Source organism: Panulirus ornatus, chromosome 31 (assembly GCF_036320965.1).
Source record: "Panulirus ornatus isolate Po-2019 chromosome 31, ASM3632096v1, whole genome shotgun sequence".
Classification (NCBI taxonomy): Eukaryota; Metazoa; Arthropoda; class Malacostraca; order Decapoda; family Palinuridae; genus Panulirus; species Panulirus ornatus.
In genome coordinates this window covers 5,673,965-5,689,962 of record NC_092254.1, presented here as the reverse complement: position 1 = coordinate 5,689,962, position 15,998 = coordinate 5,673,965, and the positions used below count along the sequence as shown (strand labels likewise).

At 45.0% G+C, this 15,998-nt stretch overlaps 1 protein-coding gene across 4 annotated transcripts in view; it reads left to right on the top strand.

Annotated features, from left to right (window-relative positions):
- Positions 1-15,998, top strand: part of LOC139758762 (RING finger protein 17-like) — a 272,806-nt gene that overhangs the window by 22,032 nt on the left and 234,776 nt on the right. For all 4 annotated transcript variants that reach the window (XM_071680535.1, XM_071680537.1, XM_071680536.1 and 1 more), the window contains exon 2: positions 13,218-13,244. The gene's annotated coding sequence lies outside the window, so the exon portion shown is untranslated. The remainder of the gene's footprint in view (positions 1-13,217; positions 13,245-15,998) is intronic.

The window sequence follows — 15,998 nt, the reverse complement described above, 5'->3', positions numbered from 1 at the left end:
TCCTCTCTTCCCCTTTGTGACATCCCACAGTACTTTTCCTCTGTATGTTTCTCCCGCTATGCCTCCATATCTTTCTATAGAAGTGTCTTCCCCTTAGTTTTCCTGCTCTTCATCTTCCTCTTTCTTTCTCTCTTATTCTCTTCCAGTCTCTTTCCCCATCCTCTCGTCCTCTCTGTGATCTTTTCCCCTCTTCCCTCACCTTCCTCCTTGTTGTTTTCATTACTTAACTTCCTTCTTGCCATTTTCTCGTTAATCTCATTTTTTTTTCTGTCGTAACTGCAACCATTCTTTCATCCTTCCCATATCTTCTTCGCCCTAGTCTTTTTTTCCCATTCTCATACAGGATAGAATCTTTTATATTAGTGGTTAACTCGCGTAAGTTTAGGCATCACCGTTATTAACAGAATTGATCATTTCATGTGAAATGTAAACATATTGATTATACCAGGAAGAAAAAGGAGGGGGTGGGGGGTACATTTCTCACCTTTATCAGTTAAAGAATCGAACAGAATGTCAGTAACACAATCAGCAGTAACAAGTACAACAAGTATCACATTACTGAGGTAGTGTGAGACACCCATCTTGTGTACTACAGTACACAGTTTGTTTGCATTTACCCACATGCATATATGTAGCCCACATACCTCTTTTTTACTGGGTGATCATAAGTTTATATAAAGGAAGGGATTGAACAGGGAAAGGCTTGGTGGGGGAATATGAAATAGAGTGTACAGGTGTATGGGTTAAGTGGAGGAATATATTATAGATTGTACAGGTGTATGGGTTAAGTTTTACTGAAGTGTTTGGGTGGTTTGCTGGATACGTGCTTCAGGTGCCGGGCAGAGCGGGTGCGCGGGTGGCACGTCCGCTCTCCAACGCGGCTCTTCCGTACGTACCACCATCGGGTATATACGTATGCCTGTGCCTCGCGTCGCGGAGGCTATTCTCAGTGCTTTTCATACATACCCTTTCAAGCACTTTGTACCAACAGGGTGGCTGTAATGTTCTCTAAAATGGTTAGTGGTGATAACGAAAATTAACCCTTCGTTAGTTGTTTTCCTCTTTACCCTAAACTCAGTCCCTTAAAAGTATCACACGTAGCGCAGAGAAACTTTTGTAAGGGAGGACAGTGCAGCAGTCTGCGGCCATGTCCCACAGTGTTTCGAGGACTGATAATAAGGGTGCAGGGATGCATGGCGTTCTTTCCTCCTGCGAAGGATAAATCAAGGTCATGCATCTCCGCCATGCTCTCTACTGTGACCAGGCATGTGCGTCGTAAGTTTTGAGGAGAACAAAGAAAATGCAGAGTATTTACTTCGTCAGATGAACATATAAGAAGACAGAATTGAGTTTCCCGTAGGTCATATGAACCGAGGTTTTATACTACACTTTATTAGACAGGTCGTGACTGTAATGCGCAGGATGTACCAATGAAACGGCCGGCGCTAATAAGCAGGTTGTTGGGGCCTGTGACAGGCGCAGCTGGTTCAAGTGACTGGTGGCCATTATTAGACTAAAGGCGGAAATTGTCGTTCGTTGTATCTAATCATGCGTTCACCCTTGGAGCACGAAGGTACAAGTCTTGAACCAGACCCGTTGTACACAAGGGTCGTATAGTCGTGTTCAAGGGCCGCACCATCATGCTCAAGGATCGTACTTTCATGCTAAGGAGGATCGTACCTCCTTGCTGAAGGATCGTACCATTTCGCTCAAGGGTCATACCGTCGTGCTCAAGGATCGTACCTTCATGGTAAAGGGTCGTACCCTCTTGCTTAAGGATCGTACCGTTTTGCTCAAGGATCGTACCTCCTTGCTCAAGGTTCATATCGTCTTGCTCAAGGAACGTACCGTCTTTTTCAAGAATTGTACCATCTTGTTCATGGATCGTATGGCCATGTTCAAGAGGCTGTTCACTTGCTTTTCGAACAGACAGACAGACATGCGTTGGTGCGGCAACCAGTTGAGCGTTACCCCAGTGACCGGGAGAAGCAGGTTGCATGAGCAGCACGTTGGGGCTCGTGGCGGCGGTGTGGTGCGTGATGAGCGGAGAGCAAACATCCCGCGGGGAGGACCTGCTGCATTCCTGACGTGCGTGCTTACTGACCCTGACGCTACGTGTTGAGCTGTTTTTGTCAGGCTATCTCGGTCGGCCAGTGTTGCGCCCGCCCGCCCGCTGCCCCAGCCTCCTCCCTCCTGCACCTCAGACTGATATTACATTATTCATTTCTCTCCCTCGTGTTTCATACATTAGTAATAATACGAAACTTTAGAATCTGAACCTTTATTTGCTCGTATGACTGGTTTTACAAAAATGACCAGCATATGCATCGTAGAGTGGTCGTCAATGTGCGCTTATTTTCAAGTTTAAGTCTGACTTGTGAATTTCCAGTCGGCCAAGGCGAGCGCAGATCTGCGGGCGTGTGTGCCGTCGTCTTGGGATACCTTGAATGGGATTCTCTACCATTTATGCTAGGGGTATCGGTGCGATCTTATCTAGTCTTGATTTATTCAAGATTATGTATATATCATTCCATTCAACTGAAAGTCTTAGTGGGCGGCGTCAACATAGGTTAACATCAAATGCGTTAGTCGTACCATGTGGTGATTCTGGCATCCTCCTCCATCCCTCCCCACCAGATGGACAACCTCACACCTGGCTTGCGTCCGCGACCTCGCCGCTGCCTCTGACTTGGGCAGGGCACCTATAAAAACATCTCGGTGCATCACATTTTATGCTCTTTTATTTATTTTTTGAAACATTATTGAGGCTCAGAATGATGATTCTTAATTCATGAAAATAGAAATACTTGAAACTCTTCCCTTTTTTCATGTGATAATCTTGAATGTTGTAATTTGCATAGACAGTCATTCTTACGTAATAAGATATTTTTTAGGTTGTTGAGGGAAACACAAGTCTAAAATCTTGCAAGTTGTTCTCGATGTTGATTAGATCATGTTGCTGGCATCAGTCATGACCAGAGTGAGGCGAAGTCATACTGCAGGTGTCGGGAGGCGGCGTTGTGAGGTGTGACCGAGGAGCTCCGTCTCTGAGCATCCACCACTGGTGTTATCTGGGCGAGGGGAACCACGCTGGGGGCGCCCACCGACACACACACACACACACACACACACACACACACACACACACACACACCTCAGCATAAAAAAGTATATGTCAGCCGGGCAGATACCCTGGAAGATTAGTTGACTGGTAGAATCATTATCAGTAAGAATTCACTGGGTCATGATAACGTGTCGCGAGATGATTCAGCCTCAGTGACGACCCTCTGCATTCTTGCGTGTCTAACTTTATCGGCGATGCACGTGTGGGAGAACTTGTGGTCATGGCCAGCACTTGGTCTTACACTGCGCTACCGTCGGCCACTTGCCTCACCGTCTGCATGCACGTGTGTCTGTTTATGTTTGTGTATTTGGGTGATCAACCTTCTCTGATGACAGAAGAAGGACCAATAGTTTGATTTATTTGACCACGCGGTTTTATTTATGACGTCTCTTACTGTGTTTTTGTTATTGGTTCATCTTTTTCTTCTGTTTAACATTTTCGATCTGTCACCACATACTTAGTATTCATAACGTCAAATCAGAGCTCCCACTAGAAGAATATTAATGCGGCCTCTCTCTCTCTCTCTCTCTCTCTCTCTCTCTCTCGAGAGAGAGAGAGAGAGAGAGAGAGAGAGAGAGAGAGAGAGAGAGAGAGAGCTGGACTTCGCCAGCCGGAGGTTAAACAGAGACTGAAGAGTTAACTTTGGTGAGGCTGTATCATCTTCGCTTGATGGAAAGAATGCAGTCTCGTCAGAGCTTCTCGCTTAAAGAGAATACAGCGTCTCCCTGTTACTGAGTGTGACGCAGCCTTGAAGCTGCAGGAACGGCTGGGTATGAGGTTGTATGATATAGTGTGCGGGAGAGCTGTACACTCGTGGGTTCCCGGCCCTCGTACTTTTTGCACCGAAAGGAAGACTTTTTCAATCCTTGTGAGTTACCCGCATTCACAGTCTGCTTGCTTAGATCACTCTGACTGTCCACTACCCATACGCTATGTATGCATGTCTGCTAATGTATTTACGTGTGTGTGCGCACACACACACACACACACACACTCGTATGGTCGTTAGTTTAACATTTCACAACTGGCTGCAGTCCTCTAGTAAGGAATTTTTTCTCTCTGTTGCTTTCTTATATACATTATGAAAAAAAAAATAAAAGGAAATTCCACATCGGTATATCGATCTTTAGGATGGAAATAAAGGCCTTTCTCTGTCATCGGGTCTATTGATAGCCAGACAATATTCCAATGGCCAGCTAATCCCCGAGGCTCCCACGGTACTAAGCCTCATCCCTATCGCAAGAAACTTTTACGAGAGTAAATCTGCCATTTATAAGTAACAGAACAAATACTTATAATGAATCATAAGTACACTTATAAAGGAGTTTCTTTCTGGTAAAGTTTCACGACCATGAGTGTGTTTACTGTGTTGATCTGATTGCTAGGAATGATACTCGTTTTGAGAAAATGTGAAAACTGGCAACCGTAAATGCACGTGCCGGCCCGGCGGCGGCGGCCATTACTGGGATTTTGACACGTGAGAGGGAAGGCTAACCAGGTGGGACTCAGGAGGAAGATAGTGGCCAGTGACGGAAGGTAAACAATGATGCAGGAAGATAGGAATGATGTGGAATACGTCATGTTGAAGAGGTATACTATGTACCGAGTCTGTACTACCGTGACGATAGTAATATACGTTTTGAAGTACAAATGGAAGATGATAAGGAGAGCTGACAGATCTCAAGAAAAGTACGTGAAGAAAGAGGAAGGTTAATGGTATACACACCACATGGAAGTTGTAATTTAGATGATGACGGCGTAAATGTGTGGGAAATATAGAAAACGTAATAGGATTCATGTCATCATCATGTGTTAACCGCGACCTTTGGTTACCACCAACACCACTCTAACCTTAGCCAAGCCGCGTGAGGGAACCCCCGCCCGCCCGCCAGGCAACAAAACCAAAGGTTGCAGTTACGGGACACACACATACACACACACACACACACACACACACACACACACACACACACACACACACACACACACACACACTCATACACACGTGTAGAGAGAGAGAGAGAGAGATTAGATATGTCGAATGAAATGCTGCGTGAAGCAGTATAACCTCAAGTTCTTCCAAAAAAAATTGTTGGACTACAGCTGCTAAAACGTCTCTAGAATTCTTTCATTTTATGTCTTCGTGTAAGTAAGCAAGCAGTGTAAGAAAGCAAGTTTTGCTTGATGGAAGCAGAGACGTCTTGGGTGCCACCAGCACTTGGCATGGGACCTTCCTCCTCCCCCTCTCTCTCCTCCACCATGGGTGGGTGGGTATGGTGGATGCAACAGTGTGACCGGGATTGTGTCATTGTTCTTATTTCCGACTTGGGAGTTTATGCTGTTACGACGGCTAGGCTGGTTCAGGTAGAATGTGACCTACCTGTGTGAGGAGGCGGCAGAAGGTGCCAATATTATTGATGTGTGGCGACGGGTGTGGTGGTAGTGCGCGGCGTCACACCTGCGTACACCAATGCGCCTCTAGCCCGCTCCACAACAGCAGCTCATAAGGCGCGGGGCGACAACCCTCCCTCACTCCTACCCTCCCACCCTCACGCCGCGCCGCGCCACGCTCCTGGACGACTTATTTTTCTCTGTCCGTAGCTATTATCGGAGTCGAGGAAGTTCCTGGTCTTGATTATTTTTTTCATTTTCAGTCTGTTTTGCCCATTAATCATGTCCTTCATGAAAGGTAATGAACGCGGAATTATTACCCGTAGAAGAAAAAAAAGAAAATCTTCCTCACTAGGGATGGATAGAGTATGAGGATAGGATGGATGTATTAGAATAAGACAGATATTGACGTGGGACATGATAAGTACGTAGGATGAGGTGACACCCGTAGCTTCAACTCCTGGGGCGGTGATAGTCGTGGGCCTGGTGGTCGACGCTCTCGTCCTCAGCTCCTCTCAACGTGTCTCGTCCCAAGCTACTGTCTCATTATCGCTTCCTTGATTCAGCTTCGGCTTTTGTCATGTACTTCATTCTTGTGGTGTATAGCAGCACCGATGTCTCGTCAAGGCAGTAGAATAACAGTTGTCATGGATTCGGTAATGCAACGTTTGCCTGTAGAACTGGTATTTAGGACCGAGGTTTAAAGATGAGCGTGCGTAATGAAGCTGTGCTGTGCAATTCAGCTGTCATGTTTTGTAACCAAATCTCTACTCACTCTTTTCTCTTTTCTTTTTCCGAAACATTTAGTTATATTTCAGATCCCTCGTCCCTGCCTGCTACACTCCCGCCGCCGCCGGGGTGTTCTCGTCTCGCCTGGCCTCGCCGCCATCCTCTTTAGTTTATTGCTTATTTTCAGGCCTCTCTGGTGTACTGCTTCATCCTTCTGTTACAACTACCGTTTCTATGATGCCTGACTGCTTCATTATGCTGCTGTTTTGATATGACTACTCGGTATAATGTACACACACACACACACACACACACACACACACACACACACACACACACAAGGGGCCCCACGAGTTTAAAATTCCTTCCCCGTACAGTACAGATAGCTACACACACACACACACACACACACACACACACACACACACACACACACAATGAATTTTAACGATCCCAATCTAGTGTCCAATGATGATAACAACGAAGGCACAATCAGGATGGTACGTGAAGAAGGCAAACATGCTCTTCGTGGAGAGGGTCAAGCACTGGTGATGGGGAACGTCAGAGTTACGAGGAGACAGGATGGGGGAACTTGAATTCTCGCGGTGACAGGTGGTCATTATGAGGAGTTACGAGACTGTCAACCTGAAAATTCCTATTCTTACTCGTCAGTGAACACACTAGGATCAGGGGGACTGAAACATGATCTTTATTAGATCTTCTCTTGATATATACGAGGACAGAGATATCATTGAGAATATCATATATGATACCCCAGTTGAAAAACAGTGATCGTGTAATGCTTAGGTTCGATTATGTGGTAAAGGAGGAAGTTAAAAGAGAGTAGAGATGAAGCAAGAATTGAAGAGGAAGTATGATCAGAACTTTGCAATTCTTATGGTAACATAAATTGGGAAATGGAATTCAGTAGCCAGGAACCTGGTTACTGGGAAGAAAGATTCCGTGAAATTTAAAATGTTGTAGGAAGGTGGTTACCCACGTTGTATGTAGTCTCGAAGGTAAAGGGAAGGTGAAGGAAGTGGAAGGAATGGTTCAGTAAAATGTCAAAAGACGCAGGATGTGGAGTGGGGAAGGTATAGGCGGCAGCGCAGTTAGCCAGTTTTTGTACGGTATAAGAGAGCAAGGAAGCGAGTTTAGTAGAATAATGACGACAAGTTGAGAAAATCTGAAACCTTTCCATTAATAGATAAGGAATAATTTGTCGATTGAAAAAGTATTTAATCAGTTGGAGTCGGAGGGAAGGGTCGTAGAGAATATAAGGATATGTGAAGAGCTACATGAAAGTGGGTAAATGTTTCATAGTGAAAGGGACTGTTGCCCCATCAAGAATGAGACAGAACAAGTAAGAGGTTTTATAGAGTAATGAGATGTCTAGAAAAAGACATAAACAGAATATTTTAAGGTCTTGGACCATACATTGCTCATGTTCCTAATGAATTTTCACCAGGTGTGCTGAGGATGTACGCAGATACATTACAGAGACCTCATGAAATACTGTTCATGATTGTTGCTGGAGAGAATTTAGTGCCACGGAAGTGGAAAACCCCAAACATCATACCTGTACACAGGAGACCGAGACGTGTGGCGTGTAAGGTTCTGGAGAAGATATTCACCAGAAAGTAAGTGGGTGACTTTCTGTGGAGGAGACATACCTAAGTGAGAGAAACACGATTTAGGGAGAGGAGGACATGTAACAAATTTCTTAGATTTCTAAGAGTGAGTGAGCCCTGTCTGAGACAAAAGGGGAAGACTGAGTGGGCTGTCTGTGTCTGGACTGCCAGTAAGCATTTGACACGGTATCGCATAGGTAATTACAGGAGACCAAGAAGTTTACTGAAGTACATACTAGCATTGCCCTTAGGCAAGGCCTCGTCGCAAGTACTCCATCCCTTCATGTTTCCATTCCATCCTTTCCTCCTCCCCCTTCACGTGTACCTAACGCTGTTACACATTGCGGTGCCACTCCAGTATACCCTCGCTTCTTCGAGTACCCATTCTTGCTATCATTCTTGGTCTTCCTCCTCCATGTTTTATGGCTTCCTCGCCTCTATTAAAGACTCTTCAAACTTCATCATTTGAGTCATTTGCATACTCAGACATGCAAGGCTATAAAACTGGTATAGGATGACAATGAAGATAGTTGCATTAATTATGCAGAGGTTTCCGGGTCGAGCGCTGGGAAGGTGACAGGTGCAACAGCCGGAAAATGCCGCAGTGAATGTTATAAGAAAGAGAAGTGTTCGCTATCCATCGGTCATCGTCGTAAATCTCTCTGGTATGTGAAATATAACGCCATACATCGCAGTCGTGTCGTTATGCTATTTTATTGTCATTAATCTTTGGTTTTGATAACCGGTGCTACCATGACTGTTGTTCTTCCCTGCATGTGTGGGAGGTTTGTGGTCTTCATCTGTTTTGGGAGGTGTGGTCCTGCTCTGTGTTTGGGAGTTGTGGTCTTCCTTTGTGTTGGGGAGGTGTGGTCTTCCTCCGTGATGGGAAGGTGTGGTCCTGCTCTGTGTTGAGGAGTTGTGGTCTTTCTCTGTAATGGAGAGGTGTGGTCTTCTTCCTTGCTAGATGTGGTCTTCCTCCCTGCTGGAAGGTGTGGTCTTCTTCCTTGCTGGGTGGTGTGGTCTTCCTCCCTGCTGGAAGGTGTGGTCTTCCTCCCTGCTGGGTGGTGTGGTCTTCCTTCCTGCTGGGTGGTGTGGTCTTCTTCCTCGCTGGGTGGTGTGGTCTTCCTCCCTGCTGGGTGGTGTGGTCTTCCTCCCTGCTGGGTGGTGTGGTCTTCCTCCCTGCTGGAAGGTGTGGTCTTCCTCCCTGCTGGGTGGTGTGGTCTTCCTCCCTGCTGGAAGGTGTGGTCTTCTTCCTCGCTGGGTGGTGTGGTCTTCCTCCCTGCTGGGTGGTGTGGTCTTCCTCCCTGCTGGGTGGTGTGGTCTTCCTCCCTGCTGGAAGGTGTGGTCTTCTTCCTCGCTGGGTGGTGTGGTCTTCCTCCCTGCTGGGTGGTGTGGTCTTCCTCCTTGCTGGGAGATGTGGTTTTCCTCAGTTAACGGAACGTAAACCTTCAGGCTGCCCAGCTTGCAGTGTAAACATGAAGCTGGTTCTGGTGTCTCAACGTAATGTGGGTTTTGCTTTGATCATCCTGTTGGGATTCTCTGGTGTGACGGTGGATCTGATGTGTTAATGTTACCCTCGCTCTGTTTTGAAGGGTTGAGCGTTAGCGCTACATTGCTTTTGTTATGTAAATGTGATGAGGACTCGCCATTGTTACTGTTACAGTGTTTATTCTGTGTGACGTGATGCAGGACTCCTGGTAATGGTATGACTGCTCAACATTACCAGCAAGATGGAACTCATCTAACACTAATGGAAGCTGTTCTCTATGAAACTAACGGAAGGTTTGATATCTTGCGATGATGGGGGATATGATGAATTAATATAATGGCACCCGTTCATGTAACACTGTAACTGGTGAGGTGATAACTGAGTCTACTTTCTGCTGTGTTTATTTGGTCCGATCTCTATATTGGTGATTTTCTGTGTGAACTGTATAGATTTTTTTTTTGTTTTGTTTAGTTTCGTTGGATCTCTGGTTTTACGTAATAGGTATACTTTGAGTTCATAGGGTTTTGTTTATAGTGGAGTTTTCTTGCGTTACAACCAGCTTTGTTATTTCATGTCTATCCTTCCGTAATGGTCGTTTTCATTGTGAACAACAAAAGTTGGAAGTGTGCATCACTGCTTTCAGGTCCAACTCTCAACTTTCTGGGCCACAGGAAACCTGCAGCACGCGCTTCCTGTGTCGTGTCGTGTTGTGGACGTCAGGCAGGTTGACCTGCGGGGATCAGGGAGGATTACAGCATACTTGTACCGTCGCCTCGCTATCGCACTACTGACTCTTCATCCTCTACATCGCAGTGAACCAGCACAACACTTGTTTCCATTTGTCTGGGATCCAGTTTGTGGCGATACGTCCGTCTGACGACAAGCAACTTTCTAAACAGCGCAGGCCGTAAATACGTGGTATATATATATATATATATATATATATATATATATATATATATATATATATATATATATATATATATATATAATATTGTACGACCCGTAATATGTGATGTAAACTACCTGGCTGTCACAAAGATGGATCGGGGCTCGTTTCAAGGGATTTCGTGGTAAATAGTTTAAACACATACACACATGAGAGAGAGAGAGAGAGAGAGAGAGAGAGAGAGAGAGAGAGAGAGAGAGAGAGAGAGAGAGAGAAGAGCAGTAGGTCACAGTGGTGCGCGTGATCTAGTATTTGCTGATAACTTATCTTGTTGCACTTTCCTTTCTTGTGATTATCAGCAAATTGATATCCGAGCGCCAGAGTAACTACCGTTCAGGTAGGTAGTGATGGCTTTGTACATCAAGATAATGGCTGCCTCGTTGAAGTATGTTGATGATGGCTTTTGAGGAAAGGTCATTGTGGATGAGGTGAATTAAGATGAAATGTTCTGATTCGTTAAGGTAATGGACACTACGTGTTATGATAATGATGACTAGTTTATATGCAAGCAGTTGTGGATCTCCCTTGTTGAAGCGATGTTTTAACAATAGTCTTGTTCTATGTTTGACGTAGATAGTTTTGTTAAGGTAATGGTGTCACTTCATTGTTAAGGTAATGGTGTCACTTCATTGTTAAGGTAATGGTGTCACCTCATTGTTAAGGTAATGGTGTCACTTCATTGTTAAGGTAATGGTGTCACTTCATTGTTAAGGTAATGGTGTCACCTCATTGTTAAGGTAATGGTGTAACTTCATTGTTAAGGTAATGGTGTCACTTCATTGTTAGGGTAATGGTGTCACTTCATTGTTAAGGTAATGGTGTCACCTCATTGTTAAGGTAATGGTGTCACTTCATTGTTAGGGTAATGGTGTCACTTCATTGTTAGGGTAATGGTGTCACTTCATTGTTAAGGTAATGGTGTCACTTCATTGTTAGGGTAATGGTGTCACTTCATTGTTAAGGTAATGGTGTCACTTCATTGTTAGGGTAATGGTGTCACTTCATTGTTAGGGTAATGGTGTCACTTCATTGTTAAGGTAATGGTGTCACTTCATTGTTAAGGTAATGGTGTCACTTCGTTGTTAAGGTAATGGTGTCACTTCGTTGTTAAGGTAATGGTAGCTCGTGTCTAGTTGATAATGATGGTTGCATCATGTGGCACGGGCCTCCAAATGCATGAAGGACAACGTGTTTTTCACAGAGGAATGTCGTCAAGGATTCTTGTTTGTCATGCATAAAAACATTCTTGCAACTTGTTTAGTAGTGTTCATGTAGTCCTCATGTATTTGTTCATCCCATGCTTGATGTATGGCACCTCCCACAACACTTACTGGTCCACAACACTTACTGGTCTCGTGACGCCGTTCAGCATGTGTCACAACACCTACTGCTCTCATGATGGCATTCAACATCACCCAGGACACCTACTGGTTTCAGGGTGTCATTCTGCATGTTCCACAACGCCAACTGGTCTCATGATGCCCTATAGCATGTCCCAGGACACCTACTGGTCTCATAATGCCCTATAGCATGTCCCAGGACACCTACTGGTCTCATAATGCCCTATAGCATGTCCCAGGACACCTACTGGTCTCATAATGCCCTATAGCATGTCCCAGGACACCTACTGGTCTCATAATGCCCTATAGCATGTCCCAGGACACCTACTGGTCTCATAATGCCCTATAGCATGTCCCAGGACACCTACTGGTCTCATAATGCCCTATAGCATGTCCCAGGACACCTACTGGTCTCATAATGCCCTATAGCATGTCCCAGGACACCTACTGGTCTCATAATGCACTATAGCATGTCCCAGGACACCTACTGGTCTCATAATGCCCTATAGCATGTCCCAGGACACCTACTGGTCTCATAATGCCCTATAGCATGTCCCAGGACACCTACTGGTCTCATAATGCCCTATAGCATGTCCCAGGACACCTACTGGTCTCATAATGCCCTATAGCATGTCCCAGGACACCTACTGGTCTCATGATGCCATGCAGCGCTTCCCAAAGCCCCAGCTATTTCTTGATCCCGTAGAGGAAATTCTCAAGCATTCGCTGTATCGTGATTGTGTCCACGCATTGCACGTATGCTCGAGCAGCACATAGGTACACTTACAGACGCGCACATACGTAAACACACAACGGTAATAATAAAAAAAAAATCTTAACACCTTCATACCAATATTTTTTTTTTTTTCATTTTACATGAGCATGTATTGTGAACCTTGGTGACTGTAGCCTCAACATGACGGGTTTTACTTAGAGGGTTAACATGCCGAGTATTTTAACATCTTTCTGAGCACTTGGCTTCCTAAATGATGGGAACTTCCCAAGAATTTTGTCATTATCGTCGCCTGTGGTTTCTCTCTGTGACACGATTCCTCCAGTGTGTAAAATGCAGTTAATAACTATTATTTTTTTATATCATGAATTGTAAGCCTTTTTTATGTTCTTTATTTTGACTCCAGGGAAATCTCGAGGCTGTACAGTAAGTGTGCCACTCTTGCAGTAGCAAATGAAATGAATCATTGTGTTTATCTCCCTGGAGAGAAAAGTCACTGGATAGAACACTAACATTGTGGTTCACGAGGAGGTAAATATCGTGTTATGGTGAGTGTTAACAGCGGAGCGTCTCGTGTTTCTTGATGCATCTCGGTACGGTTCTTCATCCTGTTTTGATCCCTCCAGGTAATATGTCTTCCTGTAAACTATATTATCATAAACCTGTTGGAAGTTTCCCCGCAAAACTTAGTAGAAACGTCTCTCTCAGCTCCTGTAACACACACACACACACACACACACACACACACACACACACACACACACACACACACACACACTTCTAGCAGTTCTTAATTCTTTCATTTGTTGTTAACTTATATTTTCTTTCCAGGTCGTGAACAGTTGCCTCTGGGACACCGTAAGTACAAGACTTTCATGATATGCATTGTTGTCTTTGACCATAGATTTCATATTTGGTACATGTGAAAAACAGACAGTAAATTGACTGTACTCACACACACACACACACACACACACACACACACACACACACACACACACACACACACACACACACACATATATATATATATATATATATATATATATATATATATATATATATATATATATATATATTGTGTGTATATGTATGTTCGCACTCTACATATACACGTGTACACATTCATACTTGCTCGCCGTCATCCTTAAATTTCACCATCATTGCCGTCTATAGTAAGGGTTTGGGCGGCATTACTTGGTGTTGATCGTGATTTCTGACCGGGCATGATATAGGATACATGCTGAAGTTGGTCATGGCACGCAGAGGGTGTCCCCTGAAGTGGCCCACAAACCTAAAGAGGTTAAGAACCTTTGTGGTAGTCGACATGGTACGGCTCACAAGGGGACGAGGAAGTTTCGTGTCATCCATTGACAGGTGGATGGATGGCTTGATGAACTCTCATTGATCGTACATACAGCGGGTAAAAGTTTGTAAGAGTGTCTGCACTTACAGCCAACATTCTTGCCTGTGTGAGTGCACGGAGAGGTTGTAATCGAGAAAAGAACCTGGTTTTGTAGGCTGGAGACAAATATTTGTGAGTCAATAAGGATGCCACTATTAGCATTAAGATAATTGTTTGAGGGACATGTTTTATTTACATGACTGTGAAGCATAAGAGATTGATTCTCGTTTGTAACCTGCTCGTCTGAGATTTGACTTTCTTTTTGTCATTTTTTTTTTTTGTCAGCGTTAATGACGGCCATACTGAGTGGCAGACTGGGCAATCTGTACCGTTTCCGGCACCTTCCGGAGGGGGCAAGAATTACGCCTCTCGAAGGCTTTAATAATCCTCTCCATTTGTTTTTAATCTCTCTCTCTCTCTCTCTCTCTCTCTCTCTCTCTCTCTCTCTCTCTCTCTCTCTCTCTCTCTCTCTCTCTCTCTCTCCAATACCCACACACTTCGCCTCTGAATCACGCAAACTTAACCTACAGTGGGTACAAAATCAAGCTTTGCAATTTGTCAGAAACACAAAATGCCCGCGAATCGAAAACATTGAAGAAAAACGGAAAAGCAACGGAGAAACACTTTAGATATATGCAAGACCTCGACAGGTGTATGGAGAGGCTCCAGCCATCCATCGATGTACACATTGTACAATTCCTGGCTTATCTAGTGTTGTTCTTGAACCAACAACAAACATCACTATTTATACACACACACACACACACACACACACACACACACACACACATGGGCATAAAGAATACGGACCGGCAAACTGCCCCACACACTCCATTGAAACTTACGCCATACACTTGTACACTCTATAGCTGCCATATTTCTCCACTGTTCCTTCACCGTACATCTGTACAGTGTGTAACTGTCTTCTGTTTCTGTATTGAACCTTCCCCTCTCATACCCCTGTCTTCTCAAACCCATCCAGTTGGATAAAGAATTGGAATAGTAAGGGAGGGAACTGGTTTATGACAAGGAGGGTTATCTGATGAGGGAGGGAACTGGGCTATGACAGGGAGAGTGGACTGATGAGGGAGGGAACTTGATTATGACTGGGAAGGTGGACTGGTGAGGGAGGGAACTGGTTTATGACTAATAGGTTGAACCGGTGAGAGAGAGAACTGGGTTATGATAGGGAGAGTGGACTGGTGAGGGAGAGAACTGGGTTATGACTGGGAGGGGTGGACTGGTGGGGGACGGAACTGGGTTACGTCAGGAAGAGTGGACTGGTGTGGGAGAGAACTGGGTTTATGACGGGGAGGATGGCCTAATGTGGGTGGGAACTGGATGGTGAGTGGGAGAGTGGATTGATGAGGGAGAGAGGTAAGTTATGAATGGTATGAGGAACTGGTGAGGGAGAGATAATGGTATAAGGGGCCTGTGAGGGAAGGAACTTAGTCGTGACTGACAGGAGGGACTCTCGGTGAGGGAGGGCGCTGGATTATGACTGGTGAAAGAGGGGATTGGATTATGACTGGGAGGATGGACTAATACAGGTGAGGATTGGAGTATGGCTGGGAGGAGGGACTGTTGAGGGAGGGAACTGGGTTATGTCTGTGTGGAGGAAGTAGTAAGGGAAGGAAGGTTATGGTCGTGAGTGGGGGCTAGTGAGGGAGGGAACTGGATATGTCTGGGTGGAGGGTCCACTAAGGAAGGGAGCAAGGCTATGGCTTAGAAGAGGAACTAGGATCTCTCTGGGAAGTGGGATTGGAGAGGGAGGGAACTGGATATGTCTGGGTGGAGGGTCCACTAAGGAAGGGAGCAAGGCTATGGCTTAGAAGAGGAACTAGGATCTCTCTGGGAAGTGGGATTGGAGAGGGAGGGAACTGGGATCGCATTGCTACCAGAGGACAAACTAAGGACTAATTCTCTAGGTCATCAGTACCTGATTTTCTTTGTAATTATATCGGTTGTTTTCTCGTGAGTTAACGTTCTCATTTTCTAGTACGGGATTGATGTGTTCTTAACACCTTAAAGTCTTGAAACAGTTTTTCTGAGGAAGTCATAGTGTGTGTGAAGATCCAAATGAGCAGTGGGAGAGATAAGTGCAGACAGGCGCAGGTCTGGTGATGAGCACCGGAATGTCCCACGCTCAGGACGACCCATTAAACCTGTTTGGATCTCTGATGGCTCCACACACACCTCTCTTCCTC